Source organism: Hylobates moloch, unplaced genomic scaffold (assembly GCF_009828535.3).
Source record: "Hylobates moloch isolate HMO894 unplaced genomic scaffold, HMol_V3 SCAFFOLD_8, whole genome shotgun sequence".
In the NCBI taxonomy this organism is placed as follows: domain Eukaryota; kingdom Metazoa; phylum Chordata; class Mammalia; order Primates; family Hylobatidae; genus Hylobates; species Hylobates moloch.
In genome coordinates this window covers 48,746,217-48,772,432 of record NW_026652283.1, presented here as the reverse complement: position 1 = coordinate 48,772,432, position 26,216 = coordinate 48,746,217, and the positions used below count along the sequence as shown (strand labels likewise).

The window sequence follows — 26,216 nt, the reverse complement described above, 5'->3', positions numbered from 1 at the left end:
AGAATCTCTGGGACACAGCTAAAGCAGTGTGTAGGGGGAAATTTATGGCACTAAATGCCCACACGAGAAAGCGGGAAAGATACCCTAACATCACAATTAAAAGAACTAGAGAAGCAAGAGCAAACAAATTCAAAAGCAAGCAGAAGAAAATAAATAACTAAGATCAGGGCAGAACTGAAGAAGGCATAAAAAAAACCCTTCAAAAAATCAATGAATCCAGAAACTAGTTTTTTGAAAAAAATGAACAAAAGAGATAAATGGCTAGCCAGACTAATGAAGGAAAGAGAGAAGAATCAAATAGACACAACAAAAAATGATAAAGTGGCTATCACCACTGATCCCACAGAAATACAAACTACCATCAGAGAATACTATAAACACCTCTATGCAAATAAACTAGAAAATCTAGAAGAAATGGATAAACTTCTGGACACATACACCCTCCTTAGACTAAACCAGGAAGAAGTCGAATCCCTGAATAGACCAATAACAAGTTCTGAAGTTGAGGCAGTAATTCATAGCCTACCAACCAAGAAAAGCCCAGGACCAGATGGATTCACAGCCAAATTCTACCAGAAGTACAAAGAGGAGCTGGTAGCATTCCTTCTGAAATTATTTCAAACAACAGAAAAAGAGGGACTCCTCCCTGACTAATTTTATGAGGGCAGCATCATTCTGATTCCAAAACTTGGCAAAGACACAACAAAAACAAAAAGAAAATTTCAGGCCAATATCCCTGATGAACATCACTGTGAAAATTCTCAATAAAATACTGGCAAAATGAATCCAGCAGCACATCAAAAAGCTTATCCACCATGATGAAGTTAGCTCCATCCTGAGAAGCAAGGCTGGTTCGACATATACAAATCAATAAACCTAATCCATCACATAAACAGAACCAATGATAAAAACCACATGATTATCTCAATAGATGCAGAAGAGGCCTTCAATAAAATTCAACATTCCTTCATGCTAAAACCTCTCAATAAACTAGGTATTGATGGAATGTATCTCAAAATAATAAGAGCTATTTATGACAAGCCCACAGCCAATATCATACTGAATGGGCAAAAGCTGGAAGCATTCCCACTGAAAATTGGCACAAGACAAGGATGCCCTCTCTCACCACTCCTATTCAACATAGTATTGGAAGTTCTGGCCAGGGCAATCAGGCAACAGAAAGAAATAAAGCATGTTCACATAGGAAGAGAGGAAGTCAAATTGTCTCTGTTTGCCAATGACATGATTGTATATTTAGAAAACCCCATGGTCTCAGCCCAAAAACTCCTTAAGCTGATAAGCAACTTCAGCAATGTCTCAGGATGCAAAATCAATGTGCAAAAATTACAAGCATTCCCATACACCAATAATAGACAGAGAGCCAAATAATGAGTGAATTCCCATTGACAATTGCTACAAACAGAATCAAATACCTAGAAATAAAACTTACAAGAGATGTGAAGGGCCTCTTCAAGGAGAACTACAAACCACTGCTCAAGGAATTAAGAGAGGACAAAAACAAATGGAAAAACATTCCATGCTCATGGATAGGAAGAATCAACACCGTGAAAATGGCCATACTGCTTAATTTATAGATTCAGTGCTATCCCCATCAAGCTACCAATGACTTTCTTCACAGAATTAGAAAAAACTACTTTAAATTTCATATGGAACCAAAAAAGAGCCTATATAGCCAAGGCAATCCTAAGCAAAAAGAACAAACCTGGAGGCATCATTCAACCTGACTTCAGACTATAACTACAAGGCTACAGTAACCCAAACAGCATGGTACTGGTAACCAAACAGATACATTGACCAATGGAACAGAACACAGGCCTCAGAAATAACACCACACATCTACAACCATCTGATCTTTGGCAAACCTGACAAAAACATGCAATAGGGAAAGGACTCCCTATTTAATAAATGGTGTTGGGAAAACTGGCTAGCCATATACAGAAAACCGAAACTGGACCCCTTCCTTACACCTTACACAAAAATTAACTCAAGATGGATTAAAAACTTAAATGTAAGACCTAAAACCATGAAAACCCCAGAAGAAAACCTAGGCAATACCATTCAGGACATAGGCACAGGCAAAGACTTCATGACTAAAACACCAAAAGCAATGGCAACAAAAGCCAAAATTGACTGATGGGATCTAATTAAAGAGCTTCTGCACAGCAAAAGAAACTACCATCCAAGTGAACAGGCAACCTACAGAATGGGAAAACATTTTTGCAATGTGTGCATCTGACAAAGGGCTAATATCCAGAATCTACAAGGAACTTAAACAAATTTACAAGAAAAGAACAAACAACCCCATCAAAAAGTGGGGAAAAGATATGAACAGACATTTCTCAAAAGAAGACATTTATGTGGCCAACACACATATGAAAAAAAGCACATTATCACTGGTCATTAGAGAAATGCAAATCAAAACCACAGTGAGATACCATCTTATGCCAGTTAGAATGGTGATCATTAAAAAATCTGAAAACAACAGATGCTGGCGAGGTTGTGGAGAAATAGGAATGCGTTTACTGGGTATATACCGAAAGGATTATAAATCATTCTACTACAAAGACACATGCACACGTGTATTTATTGCAGCACTGCTCACATTAGCAAAGACTTGGAACCAAGTCAAATGCTCATCAATGATAGACTGGTTAAAGAAAATGTGGCTCATAAACACCATGGAATACTATGCAGACATAAAAAAGATGTGTTCACGTCCTTTGCAGGGACATGGATGAAGCTGGAAACCACCATTCTCAGCAAACTAACACAGGAACAGAAACCAAACACTGCATGTTCTCACTCATAAGCTAGAGTTGAACAATGAGGACACGTGGATGCAGGGAGGGGAACATCACACACCAGGGCCTGTTGGGTGGTCGGGGGATAGGGGAGGGATAGCATTAGGAGAAATACCTAATGTAGATGATGGGTTGATGGGTGCAGCAAACCACCATGGCATATGTATACCTATGTAACAAACCTGCACATTCTACACATGTATCCTAGAACTTAAAGTATAATAATAATAAATAATAATAATAATAAGTTGTTTTAACTAGGGTGAAAAAAAAGAATGACGAGTGGCAATTGTTACACTGGTAGTAGTACTTTTTCTTTATTTTAACAGAAATGAAAACCATACAGCAACAATGGAAACCATTTTTTATATTTCTTTCTTTCTTTTTTTTTTTTTTTGTTTTCAGATGGAGTCTCACTCTGTCTCCCAGGCTGGAGTGCAGTGGCACGATCTCAGCTCACTGCAACCTCCGCCTCCCGGGTTCAAGTGATTCTCCTGTCTCAGCCTCCCAGGTAGCTGGGATTACAGGCGCACACCACCATGCCCGGCTAATTTTTTTTTGTATTTTTAGTAGAGACAGGGTTTCACCATATTGGTCAGGCTCAGTCTCGAACCCCTGACTTCAGGTGATCCACCCACCTCGGCCTCCCCATATTTCTTAAAGTAAATAATTTGATGAATTTCTATTCAAGCGAAGTGCAAAGTAAAGGTGTTTTCAAGGAAAAGAGAAAACAAAAGAATTTACTCTCAATAAAGTGTATGTGTGTGTGTGTGTGTGCGTGTGTGTGTCTATGGGTGTTTGTGATATAATAATTCAAATAAAAATTTTGTCTTGGTCCACTTCTCACCCTTTGGTTGCTGTCTGCCTTCATAGAACAATTCATAGTGAATAGCTTATAGAGGCCAATCTTGGCTCCACTGGGTGGAAAAGTTGAGCTCAGTTGCCAGCTGTTTCTACCAGAAAGCACAGAACACGTGGAAATACGCTGGTTCTGGAGTCACTACACATGACCTGTTTACCTGTATAAGGATGGTAAAGACCTGTATGGAGAAACCATCTCCAAGTATGTGGAGTGGACAGAGCTCCTGAAAGAAGCCATTGGAGAAGGTAAAGTGACCCTCAGGATCCTTAATGTCAGTGCTGATGATGACGGGCAGTACCACTGCTTCTTCAAAGACAGAGATGTCTGTGAAGAGGCCATCACAGAAGTGAAGGTCACAGGTAAGGATGGATCCCTGTGAGTTTTCTATGCATCCAAGATTCTCAACCAGTATGAGGCCGAGTATTAGGAAAATTCTCACTATTTCTATTTTTATATTATATGGTCTGGTTAACAGGTCAAATTCATGAGTTTAGAGTTCAATTTGCAAAGAGGGGAGGATCAAGAATGAGAATTATATCTGTTCAGACATCAAAACTATCAGTAAATACTGTCTGTTTTTTTTACATCTACATATATTGCTAGATTGCTAAAAAATTAACAGAATCCTTTTAGAATTTGTTACAATCCTTCTAATTATTTCTGGCAACACTTTAGTAAAACTTGACTTTTAAAAGTACCCGAATCTTTACAATAGACTCTTTAATGATAATTTTTATTCTCATTTCTCCCTGAATCAAATTACTGACTACTTAGTTACAGATTCACTTTTCTAAATGTATTTCAGAAAGCCTTCACCTACTCTCTTCAAAATTCTACAGTCTATATACTATATAGGTGTTATTTGCAAATACGTAGCATTTAAGCCAGTCACCCTTGAAGTATTCTGAATGAAAGGTGAATACTCACCCTTGAAGTATTCTGAATGGCAGAGAAAAGGAGGGGAGATGGAGGGCTTGAAGCAAACTGAGGTCTTTACAAATGTGAGGACACATGTGGAGGGATCCAGGGCACTCACACTTAACATCTTTACTGGATATTATATGACACCCAACTCTATAGTCTACAGCTGAGCTATCCAATATGATATATATTAGCCACATGTGGCCATTTAAATTCATATGAAAATTAAATAAAATTAAGCATTCAGTTTTTCAGTCTCGATGGCCACATTTCAGGTGCTTAGTTATCTCATGTGGCAAGCAGCTACTGCATTAGAGGGCACACATATAGAGTATTTCCATAATTGCAGAAAATTTTATTAGGGCTGCTTTAGAGTCACACTTTAAATCTCTGTTCATTCTTTCTTTGCCCACATATTAGGCAAGACTTATGTCCTAGGTAATATCCTGAAATTTTTCAAAGACTTCTTTATTTTCTCTAAAGTGATATGCACCATATTTTGAAAATAGTAATGTATTTCCTTTTTTTGTAAAACATATTACATGTAAAAATACTATTGTATGCAAAATACAAATTTGTAATTTGTTATGGTGGCTCAGAAATGGCTAATGGTGAAGATAAAAGAAAAAAACATTTAGCCATAAATTCTATGAGGACTGAGATCTTGATTTTTTTGTTTATCATAATCCAAGGACCTAGCCAAGTTACTTAAATTTAGTAAATAGCCCATATTTTGAGTGAATGAATAAATGTGAAAAACAGGCATTTCCTCACCTCACTTACTTTGGACTATGTTGTTAATATGATTAGCATAACACTTCAGTATGGCTTATCCCTGTTCCTTTTTGAATGGCTTGTCATGACAATCAGCCTCACAGCTTAGCTATCAATATCTAAGGACACAGGGATTAAAGAGGGCAGGAAGGCTTTTCCTCCATCTCTTCTGTGTTTCCTTGTCTTCCTCTAAAAATAGTTTCTCCCTTTTCGTTTTCCAACCAGCTACAAGTTTAGAAATACAAATTCTTATTCATCCTCCAAATAGCAAAGGTCTTTTAGTGGAGTGTAATTCAGAAGGTTGGTTCCCACAGCCTCAAATGGAATGGAAAGACAGCAGAGGAGAGATCATTCTGTCTGCATCAAAATCCCATTCCCAGGATAGAAACATTGTTCAACATGAAGATGAGCCTTCTCCTTAGAGATAGCTCCCATGGCAACATCACTTGCTACCTTCAAAACCCTGTAACTGGTCAAGAGGAAAGGATAAGCATTGTCTTATCAGGTGCAATCTGAGTGTTTGTTCTTCAAATGATGGCCATTGACATAAAATTTGTAAATTAAAGAGAAAAAATCATATACATGCTTTCTTCATTTGGTTTCCAAGACATTACTTTCTCTTGGTTTTATTCATTGTCTTCTTGCTTGTTTTCTTTCTTATTCTTTTTGTTATAGTCTTTTTCTTTTCACTCTGCCTTCTTGCTATTCAGATTCCCAGGACATAGTTTTTGTTTTGCTTTGTTTTTTAGCTTTTATTTTTAACTTTTAACTTTTATGTTAACTTTTAAGTTTATTTATTTTAAACACGTGCAGGTTTGTTTGTTTGTTATATAGGTAAACTTATGCCATGGGGGTTTGTTGTACAGATTATTTTGTCACCCAAGTATTAAACCTCGTACCTATTAGTTATTTTTCCTGATTCTTTCCCTCTTCCCACCTTCCACCCTCCACAAGGCCCCAGTGTGTGTTGTTCCCCTCTATGTGTCCATGTGTTCTCATAATTTAGCTCCCACTCATATGTGAGAACATGCAGTATTTGGTTTTCTGTTTCCCAGGATGTAGTTTTTTGAGCCTTTCCTCTGTTGTGAGTTCATTCTGTCTCAAGACTTTGGATATCATCAATGTGACTTTGGCTCCTCCAATAGTATCTACTGCCCTGTCCTCTCTCCAAACTCGGTTTTCATCTTCAAACTCAACCTCTCAACATAGAAGTCTAGTAAATATCCTGAACCAAACACATCATAAAGTGAACTCTTGATTACCTCCAAATTTGCTTAATGTCTTTCCAATCACACTTTATATTTTCAGTTTCTCAAAACAAAATTATTGAATTCATCATTGACACTGATTTTTCTCTCATATTCTGCAACACATCTATCAAGAAATAGTGTTAGCTCTACCTTTAAAATATATGCAGCATCTCATCACTTGTCACCAACTTACTACTGCTATCCAAGTCTGAGACACTATCACCCATGGTCTCAACTTTGGCAATAGCATCCTAAATATCCTCTTATTTTTATTCTTGTCCACTATGGTACATTCTCAACATATAAATAGGAACCCTCTGTTCAAGACCCTGCAATTTTTCCCCATTGTTTTTCAGAGTAAAATGCCCTTCAATATCCTGCATTATCCCTGCCCCCATTACCTATCTGACCTCATATCCTAACACCCTCCTTTGCGCACTCTACTCTAGTCACACAGACTTCCTTGCTGTTCCTAAACCTGCAAGACATGCTCCTACCTTGGAGGCTTAGCTCTAGTTGGTCCTTCTTCCTAGAATGCTCTAACTTCCCCTATGTCCTTCCAGTCTCTTCTCAACTCAACCTCCCTAATAAAGAGTACCTTGACAAACCAGCTCGAAAAAAATGCCACCTGCCCCCAAATTACTTGATTCCCTCTCTCCTTAACTTCCTTAATTTTTCTTTTTTCCATGTTATTTTCACCATTTAGCCCACCATACAACCTATTTATTATGTTTATTGTCACTTATCTGTTTCCCTGTCTGAAACATGAAGATACAAATCTTTGTCAGTTTTATACACTAATACACTCCAACTGCTTCAAACATTGCGTGGCACATAGCAGGACTGCAATAAATCATTGATACTTGAATGACAGAAATACAGCCTAGTAAGTGTCTTATAAACAGTCAAGTAAATATGAATGTGTTAGTGTTTGTGTATTCCATGAAATTAATGTTAGAGTCACATGCTGAAAGGGATATTACCACTTACAGGAATGACTTCCCTAACAATTTTAGCAATTTACTACATTCAAACATTTTTGTTTTTCTCGTTTGATTTTCCAGAAAAAAAAAGCTTCATATTACGGTTGTGTCAGAAACAGCAATACAAACAGTTACAGGGAATAAAGGAGGACTAAACTACATACCTTCCTTCCCCCAAGTTCATAGTAGGATATATATGAATAAAACAAACAAACAAAAAGGCAGGGCTGGGGGAAGCCCTGCTGATTTATTTACAACTTTAATGAAAAGTGCTTATATGCACTTTAAAAAATGATGATTTAACAGAATTGTAATGAGCACAAACTTTGAGCATGAGTTACAGTTCTGGAAATACAGACATCTCAGGGAGATCTTATCTGTATTCACTGAATGTCAAAAAACATGGAAGAGGCCAGGTATAATGGCTCATGCCTGTAATCACAGCACTTTGAAAGGCCTAGCAGCCAGGATGCCTTGAGCTCAGGAGTTTGAAACCAGCCTAGGCAACATAGCAAGACCTTGTCTCTATGAAAAATTAAAAAATAAAAAATTAGTTGGGCATGATGGCATGGGCCTGTAGTCTCAGATACTCAGGAGGCTGATGTGAGAGGATCATTTGAACCAGGGAGGTTGAGGATGCAGTGAGCAGTGATTACGACACTGCAATCCAGCCTTAATGATATAGCAAGATTCTGTCACAAACAAACAAACAGAAAACATGGGAGAGCAGCCTTCACTCACCTTTGCTCCATCTTCAAACTAACTCACATTCAGTTCTTCCCTACTCCAGATCCTATCCCATTTTTCACGTGCACGATTATAATTAATTTCCCAAATTGGCCTTGGTTTACATTTGAAGGTGATAGGTATTAAGCAGAAGCATGCTTTGGATGAATCATCATTCCTAGTTTGGTGGGTCCAAATTTCCTAAGTGGTAAGATTTGTGACTCCCTATTTCAGATAAACTGTTTCCATGGAATTCTATCTGGATACTGATTCTGGTTGCAATCTTGGCTATTCTGCTGTTCTTATGTTGCCAAGTGTTGAACTACAGCAAAGAGAGCAACGTAAGTTGGCTTGAAGGATGAGAGATGCTAATGGGAGTGGGGAAGGTAAAGCTGCATGACCCATAATTCTCAGGTCCGTCTGTCTCAGGAAGTTCTGAACTCTTCCATGTATGTTAAACATATGCTCTCCACCCATTCCCTGATCCTACATACTGTTCTTTTTTGCTGCTGGAGCTGTTGACAATGCTGTTATCTGAAAGTGTGACCTTTCTGTAGCTCGACCAAGTTGAAACCCATTGTCCTTATGGTGACAGATTTTTCAAACAACCTGGGAAAGCTTTTTAACATTTAACACCTAACAAAATTTACACATATTTCTCACTTGAATTCTTACAGGGACCACTGACCCTTCAGGGCATAAAATAAAGTTTTAATTGCACAGCATCAGGAAAATATACCACATAGGGAGAGTTACACTAGCTGCAACACCAGGTGGTTTACTTTTCCTTAAACAAAAAGTTTTCATTCATTCTCAACTACGGTGTTGGGGGCGGGGACTGGGGGAACTTGCACGATAAGCAAGAAAATTTAAGACACCAAAAAATAGCTGTTCATGATTTTGGGTTGTGCTCAATTTAAGAAGCTTCAGACTCACAGATCTTCTGGCAGAGCTCTGTGTTTCAAGAGTACAGTCTCCCGTGCTCTCCCCCTGCTTTTCACCAGGCTCCTGCGCCGCCTCCCACCACGTGCAGTTCTGCTGTCAGAACTTGGTCTTGGTCTTCCTAAATCTCTCTCCACTTCTTGGATTTTCCGTTTACATTTGCAGCTGCTCTTCTGGCCTGAACTCTGTTATCTGACCCTCAGAACTGCCATTTTCCACCACTGTGGTTGTGGGGTTTGGGGAAGACACCACTTCACCAGGAAGCCACCAGTTCACAACATTCACCTCTGCTAGCTGCTGTTTTGCAAAACAAACTGTACTGTAGCTTCTATCGGCTTAGTCACACTATCCAAGTTTTTAGAGATTTGTTTTTTTCTAATGTTCCTGCTTCAATACATCTTTTAATGCTTGTCCTTATTTAATACTGACCTGCTTCTCTGTATCTTACACTTAATTGAACATTCAAAGGTCACATGTGTAACAACTGACATTTCCCAGATAGCTCTTCAGAGATTAGCAGTCAGGAACGTTTCAAACTTGACCTTTGCCAAGCTGAGGGTGCCCAGTTATTCAACTGTTTCTCATGGGCATAATTTGAGTTTCTGAAAATCTCTTCAACTTTATCTAAAAGGTGTTGGTGAATCAGTTGGAATAAATAATTTTTAAGGATGCCGAGTTAGTTTTATAATAGCACACCAACAGATTTACAGAAATTAGTGCATTTAACCTCCATAATACACTTTGAGTTAAATATCATTACCACTCCAATTTCTATATTATGAAAATAAACCTACCAACGTTAACTATTGCACCTAAAATCACACAGCTAGTCATGGTAGGAAACAAGATCAATTATAAGCCATATGGACACTTGTATCCCATATTTTAACCACTAAGTTACACTGTGCCTATGCCACTCCAGTGGTGGAACGGTATCACTTGTGGTAGTAAGCCCCACACCATAGGCTATTTTATGGACACACTAGATAGCCAAATGATGTTGCTACAATGCATGCTAAAGAATATTTTTAATATTATGTTGTTGAAAACCCTTTCACTCATGAGAGTCGTATCTCCAAAGCTCATATGATCTTTTAGACAGTTCAGAGGTCTCCAGAACTATTGTACTCCCAGCCTCTTTCAAGCCCAGGTGAAATGATAACAATCGGAGCATAACTGCATCTAGTGCTCTAATGAGGCCCATTTACTGATGGGCTAGATGGAGAGAAAGATGAGTTGTTTTTCTCCAGACCTGTTTAGCCTCAACCCAAACCTATCCCATCCTAGAAACAGCCATTCTTCTTGTCTCTGTCACCCACAGCTCTCTGATCTTTAGACCTAAGCCTTAGCCCAAACCTAAATGAATTCGGGGGATGGCATCAAAACATACCTCTTGATTTCTTGACACATTGTGCCCCAATCTAAAGTGCCTCCACACCAATAACTAATAATTCCAATATCTCCTCTTCTTCAGGTAGCTGGTGTGACTGGAATCCTCCCTGCCTGATAGGCACTGGGATAGTCTCCTTTTCAATGTGTGTAATTGTTGGACTTATTATCGGTTTGCGTCGCAGAAACAGAGGTATGTGGATTAAAAGGATGGGAACGTCCTGAAAATATCTCATTTCCTAAATGCCTATTCTCTGGTAAGACGTTTAGCCAAAGAGCAGTAATGCTTGTTTGAACTACAGGAATAATACCTACTTGGACTTCATGTCCTAGAGTTTGGAATCCAGCTTCCTAAAATTTGTGGGCTTAATGCTACAAACTGCTGATATTTCTATTCCTAGGAAAAGAAAATATTTCTTTTAGTTGATAGCTTTATTTTTGCCAAACATCGGCCATCACATCATCAAATAAATTAATTTTTTACTGTACTTTTAGCCTAGAAGGGGTAATAATTCAGTATGTCTTAAACTTTTTAGGTCATAGGTATTTTTTCAGATATCAGTGTAAATCACAAGACACTCCTCTCAAAATTATTCACATGTCCACACACATTTTGCTAAATTTCATGGTCTGCACGGACACCTGAAACTGATTCTTTTCCTTTTTGGTAAAATGGGAATGGAATTGTGAAAATGTTGGGATAGCTGAACCCAACATGTCTGACATGTGCCCTTAGCTTTATCTTTGAGGTCTCTATGGAAATGACATATGCAAGGCAATAATCAGCCAGATAAAATAATTCTTCTTCTTCTTCATAAGCTGGAGCTACAGCCAGAAATCACAATTAGAAGTTATAAAGTAGGGCTGGCCTCTTCAGAGGGTTTTGTTCAATAGTTTTCTCCTGGGAAATGAAGACACAAATGGCCTTAAACCAAATTAGGGTTAAAGTGCTTTTTATATTTTACTCCAAAAATGTCCATACCTGAGCCAGTGAATATTTACTGTGTTAGTAGACTAAATTGCACATGCGCCTTTACCAGAAGAAAAGGAGCAAAGTGATTTGATATTAGTTAATATACATTACGTGCTTATTATATGCTCTAAGAGTTGTATACAGATTAATATATTCAATCTTTAGTGAAAGAGATGTTATAGTTGACAAATTCTGGTACAAAAGGAAGCTAAATAACTTATCTAAGATGACACAGCTAAATAATGGCAGAGCTAGGATCCCAACTCAGGCACTTACATGCCTTCACCGTGTGTTTCAACAATCTTAGTATATGGTTTTAAGAGAAAATAGAAAAAAGTATTATAAATGCTCATGAAATTGAGACATAATGCATTCTAAATCCAAGTCCTTGTTAATATATGTTTTACAGATATTTTCTTCAACTCTGTGGGATACATTCTCCCACAAAGTGTTTTCAAAAGCAGAAAATTTTATTTTTTTGGTAAAATCTATGTAACATAAAATGTACTATTTTAGCCATTTTTAAGTGTACATTTTGGACACACAGAGTACATTCACATTGTTGTGCACCCATCACCACCATTCACCTGATCTTTTCATCTTCCAAAACCAAAACTGTACACATCAAACAATAATTCCCCATTTGCCCCTCTCTCCAAGCCCTGGCAACCCACATTCTACTTTTGGTCTCTATGATTTTCAGTACTCTAAGTTACTCATATAAGTGGAATTACAGAAATATTTGCCTTTTTATAACAGACTTATTTCACTCAGCGTAATGTCCTCAATGCTCATTCACACTATAGCACATTGCAGAATTCCATTCCTTTTTAGACTAATATTCCATTTTACAAATATAGCACATTTTGCTTCTCCATTCATCCATCAATTGGCATTTGTGTTGCTTCTATATCTCAGCTATTATGTATAATACTACTATAAATAAGAGTGTACAAATATCTCCTCAAGATTTTGCTTTTAATTCCTTTTGGGTATATACCCAGAGTGGAACTGATGGCTCATATGGTAATTCTATTTTTAATTTTTTGAGGAACCACCATATGGTTTTCCCCAGTGGCTGTACCCTTTTACATTCCTACTAAAAGTGCACAAGAGTTTTCATTTCTTTATATATTTGCCAACGCTTGCAGGTATGTATGTATGTGTGTATGTATATATATAATATTGTATAGAGATAATATATTTATGAAATATATGTACACACATACACTATCCAAATACTTCCATTTGCATAGCATATGTGTGTATATATATAAAAACTATATATAAAATGTGTATTTATATAATACATACAAATATATATTATGTATGTGTAATATATTAATTATATATATTATCTAAATACATGTGGTTTGTCATTATAGTTTTTGTTTGCATTTGCCTAATGATTGGCATATTGGGCATCTTTTCATGTACCTATTGGCTGCTTACATATATTCTTTGGAGAAATGTCTATTCAATTCATGTGCTCATTTTTGAAAAGGGTTGTGTGTCTTTTGTTGTTGACTTTTCAGATTTCTCAACATATCCTGGATATTAATTCCTTATCAAATGTAAGATTTTCAAATAATTTCTCCTATTGTGTGGTTGCATTTTTACTTGGTGAATGATGACTTTTTGAGGCACAATTTAAAGAATTTTTCATGCAGTCCAATGTCTGAATGTTTATTATTTCTTTCATTGTTGTTCTTTTGGTTTCATGTTAAAGAAATCATCACTAAATCCAAGCCAAGAAGCTTTTACCCTATGTTTTCTTTTAACAATTGTCTTACTCTATGCTTTTGATCTACTTTCTGTTAATTTTTGAATATGGTGTTATATAAGGGTCCAACTTCATTCTTCATGTGAATATCCAGTTTTTCCAGAATCATTTATTGAAATGACTCTCCTTTTCCCAGTGAATGCTCTTAGCACCCATGTCAAAGATTTTTTAACCATTTTGTAAAGGTTTATTTCTGGGCTCTATTATATTCCAATGGTCTATGTTTCTTTTTCTATGTCAGTATCACACTGTTTTGATTGCTGTAGCTTTGTAGTAGGTCTGGAATTAGAAAGTGTGAGTCTTCTGGCTTTGTTCTTTTACTTTTTAAAAATTGAATCCAATATATTACATTTTTATGGGGTACATGTGGTATTTTGTGCGTAATAATCAAGTCGGGGTTTGTGACAGGTCCATCACTTTGAGTATTTATCATTTGTATCTGTTGAGAACAATTTATCTCTTCTAGCTACTTTAAAACATACAGTACATTGTTATTAACCCTACTCTGTAGTTGAGCAATAGAACTTATACCTTTTATTTATGAGCATGTGCATGCCCATTAAGCTACCTCTCTTAATTCTCCCTTGAATCCCCTCATCCCAGCCTCTAGTATCTATCATTCTTCTCTCTATGTTTATAAGCAAACTTTTTAGCTCCCACATATAAGTGAAAACATGCAATATTTGTCTTTCTGTGCCTGAGTTATTTCACTTAACATAATAACCTCCAGTTCCATACAACTTTCTGCAAATAACATGATTTTCTTCTTTTTAATTGCCAAATGCTATTCCATTGTGTATATGTACCACATTTTCTTTATCCATTCACTCACTGATGGACACTTAGGTTGATTGTATATCTTTGCTATTGTGAATAGTGCTACAATAAATATACATGTATAGTTATTCCTTTGATATGCTGATTTCTATGCTTTTGTATAGATACCACATAGCAAGGTTGATGAATTTATTTTTAGTTTTTTGAAAAATCTCCATACTGTTTTCCACAACGGTCATACTAATTTACATTCCCACCAACAGTGTATGAGTTCTCTTTTCTCCACATCCTTATGAGCATCTGTTATTTATTTATTTATTTATTTATTTATTTTACTTTTTAATAGTAGTCATTTTAAGTTGGGTAAGATGATCTCTCATTGTGGTTTTGATGTGCATTTCCTTGATGATTAGTGACGTTGAGCATTACTGATGAAAGACAAATAAATGGAAAGAAATCTCATGCTCATGGACTAGAAGAATTAATCTTGTTAAAATGACCATACTGCCCAAAGCAATGTATGAAGTTGGTGCAATTCCTATCAAAATACCATTAACGTTTTTCACAAGAATGGAAGAAATAATTCTAAAATTTTCATGGAACCAAAAAAGAGCCAGCATAGCTAAAGCAATTGTGAGCAAAACAAACAAAACTGGAGGTATCACACTGCCTGACTTCAAAATATATTACAAGGACATAATAACCACAATAGCTTGGTATTGAGATAAAAATATACACATCGACCAATGGAACAGAATAGAAAACTCAGAAATAAGTCTACTTACATACAGCCAACTGATTTTTGACAAAAGCACCAGGAACATACACTGGCAAAAGGACACCCTCTTAAAAACCAAATACCAATATGCAGAGGAATGAAACTGGACTGCTATCTCTTAACATGTACACAAATCAACTGAAGATGAAATTAAAGATGTAAATGTAAGATCTTAAATTATATTCTACAAGAAAACATAGGGGAAACACTTCACAACATTAGTCTAGGCAAATATTTTGACTATGATCTCAAAAGCACAGACAATTAAAATAAAAATAGGCAAATGGGACTATATTAACCTAAAAATCTCCCATGCCACAAAACAAACAATCAACAGAAGAAAGAAACAACATGTTGAGTGGGAGAAAATACTTGCAAACCGTTAATCCAACAAGAGACTAATATCCAGGATATACAATGAACTCAAGCAATTCTCCAATAATAATAACTATTATTACTATTTTTTCACTAAAAAGTGGAAAAAGTCATGGCTAGACAATTCTCTTTTCTTTCTCCCAGGTTAAATTTTATGTTAGGTTTGGGAGTACATGTGAAGGCTTGTTACATGGGTAAACATGTGTCATTGGGGTTTATTGTACATATATCATCACCTGGATATCAAGCCCAGTACCCAGCCATTATCTTTCCTGCTCTTCTTCCTCCTCTCACCCTCCACCCTCAAGTAGACCCCATTATCTGTTGTTTCCTTCTTTGTGTTCATAAGTTCTTATCACTTAGCTCCCATTTATAAATAAAAACATGTGGTATTTGATTTCCTGTTCCTCCATTAGTTTACTAAGTATAATAGCCTCAAGCTTGATCCATGTTCCTGCAAAGGACATGATCTCACTCATTTTTTTGGCTGCACAGTACTCCATGGTGTATATGTACCACATTTTCTTTATCCAATCTGTCATTGATGGGCATTTAGGTTAATTCCATGTCTTTCCTGTTGTGAATATCGTGGCAGTGAACATTCCTGTGCGTGTGTCTTTATGGTAGAATGATTTATATTCTTCTGGGTATATACCCAGTAATGGGATTTCTAAGTCTAATGGTAGTTCTTTTTTTTTTTTTTTTAGCTCTTTGAGGAATCACCATACTGCTTTCCACAATGCTTGAACTAATTTACACTCCCACCACTCCCACCAACATTGTGTAAATATTCCCTTTTCTCCACAACCTTGCCAGCATCTATTATTTTTTGACTTTTTTTTATTATAGCCATTCTCTGACTGGTGTGAGATGGTATCTCATTGTGGTTTTGATTTGCATTTCTCTAAAAACTTAGTGATATTGAGCTTTTTTTTTCATATGCTCGTTAGCCACATGTATGCTTCTTTTGAGAAGGACATGTCCTTTCCCCACTTTTTAATTGAGTTGTTTGTTTTTCTCTTGTAAATTTAAGTTCCTTATAGACACTGCGTAGTAGACCTTTGTCAGATGCATAGCTTGCAAATATTTTCTCTCATTCTGTAGGTTGTCTCTTCACTCTGTTGATAGTTTCTTTTTCTGTGCAGAAGCTCCTAAGTTTAATTAGATCCTACTTGGAAATTATTGCTTTTGTTGCAATTGCTTTTGGTGTCTTTGTCATGAAATCTGTGCCTCCTCCAGTGTCCAGGATAGTAGTGCCTAGGTTGTCTTCTGGGGTTTTTATAATTTTGGATTTTACATTTAAGTCTTTAATCTATCTTGAGTTGAATTTTGTATATGGCATAAAGAAGGGGTCCAGCTTCAATCTTCTGCTAGCCAGTTATTCTAGCACCATTTATTGAATAAGGGTTCTTTTCCTCATTGCTTGCTTTTGTCAGTTTTGTTGAAGATCAGGGTGATCACAGATGTGTAACATTACTTCTGGGCCATTTTTTCTGTTCTATTGGTCTATGTACCTGTTTTTATAGCAGTACTATGTTGTTTTGGTTACTGTAGCCTTGTAGTATAGTTTGAAGTCGGGTAATACAATGCCTCCAGTTTTGTTCTTGTTGCTTAGGATTGCCTTGGCCAATTGGGCTCTTTTTTGAATCCATATGGATTTTAAAATATTTTTTTTCTAGCTCTGTGAAGAATAATGATGGTGTTTTGATGAAAATTGCATTGAATCTGTACATTTCATTGGACACTATAGCCATTTTAATTATATTGATTCTTCCTATCCATGAGCATGGAATTTTAAAAATTTGTTTGTGTCTTCTCTGATTTCTCTGAGTAGTTTTTTTGTAATTCTCATTGTAGAGATCTTTCATCTCCCTGGTGAGCTGTATTCCATTCTTTTTGTGGCAATTGTGAATGGGATTACCTTTCTGATTTGGCTCTTGGTTTGGCTGTTGGTGTAGAGGAATTCTAGTGACTGTTGTACATTGATTTGGTATCCTGTAACTTTGTTGAAGTTGTTCATCAGCTCAAAAAGCTTTTGGGCCAAGATTGTGGGGTTTTCTAGATATAGAATCATGTCATTTGCAAACAGGGAGAGTTTGACTTCCTCTCTTTCTATATGGATGTGCTTTAGTTTTTTCTCTTGCCTGATTGCTCTGGCTAGGACTTCCAATACCACGTTGAATAGAAATGGTGAGAGAGAGCATACTTACTTGTGCCAGTTTTCAAAGGGAATGTTCCTAGCTTTTGCTTATTCAGTATAATGTTGGCTTGGGTTTGTCATAGATGGCTCTTATTTTGAGGTATGTTTCTTCAATACCTAGTTTATTGAGAGTTTTTAAAATGATGCGTTGAATTTTACTGAAAGCCTTTTCTACATCTATTGAGATAATCATGTGGTTTTTGTCTTTAGTTCTGTTTATGTGATAAATCACATTTATTGATTTGTGTATGTTGAACCGATATTACATTCCAGGAGAAAAGCCTACTTGATCATGGTGGATAAGCTTTTTGATGTGCTGATGGATCCGATTTGCAGTATTTTCTGGAGGGTTTTTGACTCAATGTTAATAAAAGATATTGGCCTGGTCTGTTTTGTCGTTGTTGTGTCTCTGCCAGGTTTCAGTATCAAGATGATGCTGTCATTATAAAATGAGTTGGGGAGAGATCCCTCCTCCACAAGTTTTGCAATTGTTTCTGTAGGAATGGTGCCAGGTCTTTTTTGTACAGCTGGAAGAATTTGCTTGTGAATCCATCAGGCCCTGAGCTTTTTTTTTGGTTGATAGGCTATTTATTACTGATTCAATTTTGGAGTTCATTATCAATCTGTTCCAGGAATCAATTTCTTTCTGGCCCAGTCTTGAGTGGGTGTATGTGTCCAGAAATTTATTCATCTCTTCTAGGTTTTTTGTTTGTAGAGGTACTCATAGTTTCTGATGGTTGTTTTTATTTATGTGGGGTCAGTAGTAACATTCCCTTTATCATTTTTAATTGTATTTGTTTGAATCTTCTCTATTTTCTTCTTTATTACTCTCTATAGTTAGTGGCCTACTTTATTATTTTGTTTAAAAAAACCCTCCTGATTTGTTGATGTTTGGAATGTTTTGTGGGTCTCTATTTCCTTCAGTTCAGCTCTGATTTTTGTTACTTCTCATCTTCTGCTAGCTTTGGGGTTGATTTGCTCTCGCTTCTCTAATTCTTTCAGTTGTAAAGTTAGGTTGTGACTTTAGATCTAACTTTTTGATGTGGGCATTTAGTGCTATGAATTTCCTTCTGAACACTGTCTTAGCTGCGTCCCAGAGATTCTGGTATGTTGTATCTCGGGTCTCATTCTCATGCAGGAGCATGTTGTTTAATTTCTATGTAATCACATGGTTTTGAGCAATTTTCAATCCTAACTTCTATTTCTACTGTGCTGTGGCCCAAGAGTGTTTTTGGTATAATTTTTTTTTTTTTACATTCGTTGAGGACGGTTTTATGTCCAATTATGTGGTCAGTTTTAGAAAATGTGACATGTGGTGATGAGAAAAATGTATATTCTGCTGTTTTGTGGGGGAGAGTTCCGTAAAGGTCTATCAGATCCATTTAGTTCAATGTTGAGTTTAGTTCCTGAATATCCTTGTTAATTTTCTGCCTTGATGATCTAATACTTCAGTGAACTATTGAAGTCACCCGCTATTATTGTGTGGGAGCCTATGTCATTTTGTAAGTCTCTTAGAACTTCCTTTATGCATCTTAATGCTCCTATGTTGATTCATATATATTTATGATAGTTAGGTCTTCTTGTTGAATTAAACCCTGTAGCATTTTTTTTTAATGCCCTTCTTTGTCTTTTTGGTCTTACTGGTTTGAAATCTGTTTTGTCTGAAATTAGGCTTGCAACCTCTGCTTTTTTTCTGTTTTTCATTTGCTTGATAGATTTTCCTTCATCCCTTTATTTTTAGCTCATGAGTGTCATTACATGTGAGCTGGGTCTCTTGAAGACACCATAGCATTGGGTATTGGTTCTTTATTCAGCTTGCTATTCTGTCCCTTTTAAGTGCGGACATTTAGCCTGTTTACATCAAGGTTAGTATTGATATATTGAATTTGATCCTATCATTGTGCTGTTAGCTATTATGTTGGCTTGTTTCTGTGGTTGTTTTACAGTGACTCTGGTCTTTGTGTTAAAGCGTGTTTTTGTATTAGCTGGTAGCAGTCTTTTCTTTCCATATTTAGTTGTCCTTTCAACGTCTTTTGTAAAGCAGGGCTGGTGATAATAAATTCTCTTAACATCTGTGTCTCTGAAAAGGATTTTATTTCTCTTTCATTTAGGAAGCTTAGCTGAACTGGACATGACATTCTTGAATGAAAATTTTTTTTTAAGAATGTTGAATGTAGGCCCCCAATCTCTTCTGACTTGTTGTAAGGTTTCAGCTGAGAGTTCTGCTATTAGCCTGATAAGATTCCCTTTGTAGGTGACCTGCTCTCTCTCTAGCTGCCTTTAACATTATTTCTTTGATTTCAACCTTGAAAAATCTGATGATTATGTGTCTTAGTTATGATCTTCCTGTGTAGAATCTTAAAGGAGTTCTCTGTATTTCCTGATTTTGACTATTGGCTTCTCTAGCAAGGATGGGGAAGTTTTCACAAATGATATTCTAAAATATGTTTTCCAAGTTGTTTGCTTTCTCCTTCCCTTTTTCAGGATGCCAGTGATTCTCAGATTTGGTCTCTAAATAATCCCATATTTCTTAGTTATTTTGCTTATTTCTTTTTATTGCTTTTCTTTAATTTTGTGTGTCTTATTTTGGATAACCAGTCTTCAAGTTCTGAGATTCTTTCCTCACCTTGGTTTATTCTACTGTTAATACTTGTGATTGCATTGTCAAATTCTTATATTGTGTTATTAAGCTCTGTCAGACCTGTTAGCTTCTTTTTTTATACTGGCTAGTTCATCCTTCAACTCTGGTATCCCTTTATTTTGACACTTTTTTTTTTTAGATTGGGCTTTACTATCCTTCTGAATCTCAATTATCTTTATTCCTATCCATATTCTGAATTCTATTTCTGTCATCCCAGCCAGTTCAGCCTGGTGAAGAACTCTTTTTTTCTTTTTCTTTTTTTTGAGACGAAGTCTTGCTCTTTCACCCAGGCCAGACTACAGTGGCACTATCTTGGCTCACTGCAAGCTCCACCTCCCAGGGTGAAGAACTCTTGTTGGAGACCTGGTGTTGGAGGGCATACAACACTCTGGCCATTTGAGTTACTGGAGTTCTTGTGTTGATTCTTTCTCACTCTGCCTGTGGGTATTCCTTTGACTGCAATGTAGATTGAGTACAGTCAAGACTTCTTTTCTGGATGTTTTCACTGGACCAGGTCTTTTTGTAGGGTCTTTATTTGAAGCTGACTTATCGCCTCTTATTTCAGAGTTGGGGAATGTTAGCCAGGTATTTTTTTTATTATACTTTAAGTTTTAGGGTACATGTGCACAACGTGCAGGTTTGTTACATATGTATACATGTGCCATGTTTTGATGTTGAAGCTTTGGGGTGTGATCCAGCAGGTGGCATGTAGGCTTACTGGTCAGTTGGTAGACTCTTTCTTGGCTGTGTGTCTCCCTCACGTTTCCTCACAGTTGCATCCTGAATGTCACCTCAGATGGAAAGGGAGGGTGTTGCAACAGCAGAGGAGATGCAAGAACAATGGTTTCCCTTTCAGTGCCTGCACCTTTTGATTAGAAGCAATGACGAGTGATCAGGCAACAGATCACCAATATTTAGAGGAAAGAGTTCTTTTTGTCTGCTGTGGCTGTTGCAATCTATGTGCAGGCTGTTCCAGGAGCACACATACAACTGTCTGCCAAGAGGATAGGGATAGGGAATGGGTTGCTGCTGTGCTAAAAGCTGAAATTGACTGTAATTAACAACAGTTTAGTATCCAAGACTTCCCCTGGTAGTTGCAAACTTTCAATACACTCCAGAGATTCCAAGTTTACATCACACAGATTCTGCTGATGTAATTTTTATTTACATGAGAAGGTTCCTTCTACTCTTTCATCTTTCCAGAATCTCCTCTATCAGCTTTTAATATGTTCTTTACACTGCAGTCAGAATAAGCCTCTATGTGTCTATAGGATCTTGGCACTTAAATACTTCAGTGAACTTCTGTTGTTCACACAGTGAGCTCATTGCTCATTGCTTAAGCTGGTTTTCAAAGCCCTAAATGGTCTGATCCTGATTATTTCTTACTGATACATTGGATAAATACTTCTGACCATAAATTCTTTTGAAAATACAAACCTTAGGCAAATTAAAGAGTTTAATTGAGTAAAGAACAATTAATCAGGCAAACTTCTAAACCATAATAAATTCAGAGAGACCCAAGTGCTGCTGTTACTGGTGGAGGGTCTTGACTATGAGTCGTCCAGGTTCTTGACTTATTGAACAAGGAACTGGACAAAACATAGAAACAAAGCAACGAAAGAACAAAGACATGAATGCACAGATTTACTGAAGCAAAAGTACATGCCACAGAGGGAGCAGGCTTGAGCAAGAGGCTCAAGAGCCCCAGTTGCAATGTTCCTTGGGTTTTTATTAAGCTAGAAGAATTTGGTAACACTCCTAGGTACCTTTTAGAGGCTTCCAGTTGATTACACCTTATGCAAATGAAGGATTCACCTACAGCCAACCAGAGGCTGAAATGGGGGCTTGGCCCATGGCCAGTAAGAGGCTGAAGTTTTTCTTTAGTTTAATTCGAAGAAGCCAGCCATGGGTTGGCCTTAGGCTCCCTGTCTCCAGACTCTATTCTATCTCATTTCCCCCTGAGAGATGTGAGCCCCATACATTTTTATGGGAGGCAGAGAGAACAATGGTCTTTCTTCTGTAACTGCTTCATGCTGATATGTATGCCAGCACTATCCATGCAAAACAGCAGACATAATGTGAAGCAATGTAAGCATGTACATTAAGGCTGGCTTCATGCTTAACTATATTAAAAAAGAATTGTCAAACTGCCAATGCATTTCTTTACAATATTTCTTATTTTAATTTACTTAAGACTCAGAGCTTTAACTATGAAAATGTTAATTAGACATACTTCTCCAATTCTCTATCAGGTTTTAGGCGGGCGGATCACAAGGTCAGGAGATCGAGACTATCCTGGCTAACATGGTGAAACCCCATCTCTACTAAAAATACAAAATAATTAGTCGGGTGTGGTGGCTGGTGCCTGTAGTCCCAGCTACTTGGGAGGCTGAGGCAGGAGAATGGCATGAACCTGGGAGGCAGAGTTTGCAGTGAGCCGAGATCGCGCCACTGCACTCCAGTCTGGGTGACAGAGCAAGACTCCATCTCAAAAAAAAAAAAAAAAAGAATATGTTATTATCTAAAATGTTTCAGATTTTTAGTTTCTGTGTATGTGCATGAAGATAAACCCACAGAAAAACAAAAAAAAAAAAACTATGTATGACATACAGATCATCCACAACATGCCTGAGCTTTCCATTAAGTCCCAGATTTCCTCTACTCCTCCTTCTCCTCCTTCTTCCTTCTTTCTTCTTCTTCTTCCCAGACATTTTACTCCAGGACAAAAAAATCTACCATGGAAGATCCTTTCTCATACAAAATTATTAACTTTATATCCTTCCTTATAAAAAATACATCTTCATATAATAACTTTCTTCACATCTCTCTCCCTTACTTATAAGCTCCTTATTACTTTGTTTTCAAAACCTTTTTAGAGTCCATAATTTTAATTAACCTTTTGATAACTTCTGAGTTACACAAAATTATTATTTTTTACTAATAACATAAATTTGGGCACATCTTATATACAGAATTATGTGTTAACTATAATTCTTATCCTTAGTAACATTAAATTTTAGTGAAACCTAAAAAGAAATCCTAAACTATCAGATATGATCATTTTTATAGATGAGAACAATTCCACAATTTTTAGAAACATATTTCCTCATATCACAATCCTTTTGAAATTGGAAATAACCCAGATATCCAATAAGCATAAAAATAATTTTAGAATTTTAATTTACACAAAAGTTCACCTAAAACATTTATCCTATTTACACGTACTCAATTTTTTTCATTTTTAACAGTTTATCTAGATTACTTCTGAAAACCGAGATACTAGACACCATCATTTAAGGTTAGTTATTTTCTTGTTAACCATTTTTTTAAAGTAGCCAATGAACATCGTATGCTCACCTAAATAAAAGCCTCAAAGTTAAATACGTAGGTATTTTTGCTGATAACTCAAAAAATTTAGCTAACAACATTAAACTATTCTCATTTGTCAAAGAAGGCACACAAATCAAGATGATTTTGTTTTGGCTGAGTTAATAGGCTTATTATCTTCTATGCCAAACACTGACAACTCAAAATATCTAGCAAAGACAAATATAAAACCCAGAAAAAATGTATGTTTACAATTCTGAAGACATTTCTATTTTTATTTTACTGATAATTTTAAAACCAGCTTGTTCAGTAAAGATATACTTTACTGAAGATATACTTAAGATATACTTAAGTCATATGAACTTGAAAATTGCTTGCACTTATTTACTTAGTTTATGAGCACTCTTCTGCTTACAAGCCAATTTGGTAGCCACAACAATAAGTGTACATACAAATAAACACATCTAGACATGTATACACACACAAAAATGAAGATCCAGTAGCTTTTGCCTTGGAACCTTAGCCATAAGATAACAACACAACCTCACCAGTTTTACATGGCTACATTTTGTTTGTCCCAATAGGTAATCCCACAGAGACTGTGAATCAAAATTTTAGGTAAAGCAGCTTCTATGAAAGTTTGATTTTTAAAGGCCAAACCTCCCTAGACTCCAAAGAACACTGAGGACCAACAGCACCAAAAGAGAGCATCACAGTTGCATAGGGTGTAACTCTATGCACAGCCCGACCCTGCTTAGAACAGCAGCACAAAAGTCTGGATATGTGCAACTTCATTCCACTTTGCCATTCAACAGCAAACTCCAGATTCCAAACAATATTGAAGCCAAACAGTACTACAAAAGAGTATCAAGCATTTCCTCCTCAGATTATCAGGGTCAAACTGATTCCAATGGTTGAGGAGGCAGCCAAGTGCGGAATCAGGTAGAATAGATGCAGTGTTTCCCATAATGGTAAGGAATAAAAAAGATTCTAAGAAAAAAAGCCTAAGGAGGGCTTATTTATTGATCCAAAGTTTCCGCCTGCGGTGTCCCTCTGGGGAAGTCTTTGGTTTCACATTGGACCCCAGGTGCACCCTTTTAGGGTCCCATCTTAGATTTTCAGATGTCTCTGACCTTAGGTGGGCAACAGCACCACTTTGTATGTTTTCCCTTCAGAGGCAATGGCCAACTATGATCTTTCCTTTGGTTCCTGGATGTAATCTCTGGCCTTTAACATCCCACCAATTTAGATGGGCCACATCTTCTGGCATTTTTTTGCAGGACTAAGGAGGTTCCCAAACATCACAGAGTTAACAGTACCAAGGTTTGTGGGGTGTCTCCATGAAGGAAGATTCCCCAGGTTATATCAACAATTGGGGTTGAGAATTTATTTGGGGTCCATGGCAAGCAAATTGATGCTGAAGCAATGTCCATCAAGCTTGGGGTCCCGTCAATGGAGGTTCAAGATGTAGAACATATTCTAATGCTTGTGGGCCCAAAGGCCCTCAGCCAGTTGAATAGATCAAGTAGAAGGGAGGTCTAAGAAACATTATCTTTTGCTGTTATGGGCTAACTCTATAAACAATTTAGCATAAGAAAAGAGAATTTAAGTTGCTTGAAACATGTGTGAGTTCACCCTGGATGAGCTGCTACCCCCATTGCCTCACCCAGGAAGCACAAGGGGTTGGAGATTTCCCTTTCCTAGCCAAGGGAAGCCATGACAGACGGTACCTGGAAAATCGGGACACTCCTATCCTAATACTGCACCTTTCCAACAGTCTTAGCAAACGGCACACCAGGAGATTATATCCCATGCCTAGCTCAGTGGGTCTCATGCACACGGAGCCTGGCTCAGTGGGTCTCATGCACACGGAGCCTGGCTCAGTGGGTCTCATGCACACGGAGCCTGGCTCAGTGGGTCTCATGCACACGGAGCCTTGCTCACTGCTAGGACTGCTAGCGCAGCAGTCTGAGATCGAACTGCGAGGCAGCAGCAAGTCTAGGGGAGGGGCGTCTGCCATTGCTGAGGCTTGAGTAGGTAAACAAAGTGGCTGGGAAACTCAAACTGGGTGGAGCCTACCGCAGCTCAGTGAGGCCTGCCTGCCTCTGTAGACTCCACTTCTAGGGGCAGGGCATAGCTGAACAAAAGGCAGCAGAAACTTCTGCAGACTTAAATGTCCCTGTCTGACAGCTTTGAAGAGAGCAGTGGTTCTCCCAGCATGGAGTTTGAGCTCTAAGAATGGGCAGACTGCCTCCTCAAGTGGGTCCCTGACCCCCAAGTAGCCTAACTGGGAGGCACCTCCCAGTAGGGGCCAACTGACACCTCACACGGCTGGGACGAAGCTTCCGGAGGAACAGTCAGGCAGCAAAATTTGCTGTTCTGCAATATTTGCTGTTCTGCAGCCTCCACTGGTGATACCCAGGCAAGAATTTTCTGCAGCCTCCGCTGGTGATACTAGGCAAGAATTTTCAACCCAGAATTTCGTATCCAGCCAAACTAAGCTTCATAAGTGAAGGAGAAATAAAATCCTTTACAGAGAAGCAATGCTGAGAGATTTTGTCACCAGCAAGCCTCCCTTACAAGAGCTCCTGAAGGAAGCATTAAACATGGAAAGGAACAACCAACTGGTACCAGCCACTGCAAAAACATACCAAATTGTAAAGACCATCCATGCTAGGAAGAAGCTGCATCAA

At 37.4% G+C, this 26,216-nt stretch overlaps 1 pseudogene; it reads left to right on the top strand.

Moving 5' to 3' along the window:
• LOC116472432 (putative selection and upkeep of intraepithelial T-cells protein 1 homolog) overlaps positions 1 to 26,216 on the top strand; it is a 61,451-nt pseudogene that overhangs the window by 10,667 nt on the left and 24,568 nt on the right.